At 33.4% G+C, this 1,159-nt stretch overlaps 1 non-coding gene across 1 annotated transcript; it reads left to right on the top strand.

The window, feature by feature from the left end:
• The first annotated feature begins 561 nt into the window (after positions 1-561).
• On the top strand, positions 562-680 carry LOC124440854. The gene has a single exon (XR_006946782.1). It is a non-coding gene; the product is annotated as a 5S ribosomal RNA (ribosomal RNA).
• The last annotated feature ends 479 nt before the right edge of the window (positions 681-1,159 follow it).

Raw genomic sequence — 1,159 nt, 5'->3', positions numbered from 1 at the left:
TAAATGTAAATTTTATAATAGTCTAATAAACCATGTTTTGACTATGTCCAGAGTTCAGAGCTGCTTAAGTAAAGCGTTTAATATTTTTCTTGGCTAGAGCCAATGCTTATGGAGATGACTTTGTATGTATTAATTTCAGTGATGGTATCTGCAGGTAGTCTCTAAAGTCTTCATGATGGTAACACATAACCATGAGCAATAACCAGCTCAAAGCCTGGGTGGGCTGTACTTTCACTTACTACTAAGTACCAACATGAAGGTAAAACCTTGAATGTAGCCAACATGAGCAATTTTTGTATGATGAATGTATGAATGGTGAAGGGTAAGGACGTACAACAAATGAAAACCAATTAATCAAGGTTCTTTGTTGATTTCACAAAATATCCGTTGAAAGTCATTTTCACAAGTATCAGACTAAATTCCTTGTGTTGGATGGCCCATATTTCTTCGACCAATTTAAAAAGTCATTTATGGTCATCAAAAAATAATCAAACTGAACTGGTATAAAATAAAATGTACAAAACAATAAAGATTAAATTTAGTAAAATAATACGTGTGAATGTCTACGACCATACCACAAGGAAATCACCGGTTCTCGTCTGATCACCGAAGTTAAGCCTTGTCGGGCGAAGTTAGTACTTGGATGGGTGACCATCTGGGAATACTTCGTGTTGTACACTTTTTACATTTTGATGATAATTCAATCGAAAATTCTAACATAATAATATCATTATTTCCTTTCTAATTGAAAAGCTTTGCGTGCTAAATACATGGTGGGTTAGGTTTAAATTTTGCCTCTATCGTATTCGACAAAAACATAAATCAACTTGGTCAAAAAAACGCAATACAGAATTTAATGTTCCGCACATTAAAGGCAATACAAGCATCCACAATATTCTACATAAATACAAGTGCAGGATGCATAGTTGGTAACTTTTATTCAATGTTTGTTGTGGGAAATATGAAAAATTACAGTAGAAACTATTGAATGTCACACATCTCACAAAAAATTATTTATTAGTGTTATATTTTTGATTTAACATTCGTCAATGTCGTCTAATTAAATCCCCATCAGTACTTTTGCTGTATGAATCTTCTAGTTTGGACCTCTGTTCGTTGCCTTCGCAAATGTGTTTTCGCTGTTCACACAAGAACATAA

This window comes from Xenia sp. Carnegie-2017, unplaced genomic scaffold, assembly GCF_021976095.1.
Source record: "Xenia sp. Carnegie-2017 unplaced genomic scaffold, XeniaSp_v1 HiC_scaffold_2, whole genome shotgun sequence".
Taxonomy (NCBI): Eukaryota; Metazoa; Cnidaria; class Anthozoa; order Malacalcyonacea; family Xeniidae; genus Xenia; species Xenia sp. Carnegie-2017.
This window is presented reverse-complemented; position numbering and strand designations above follow the sequence as displayed.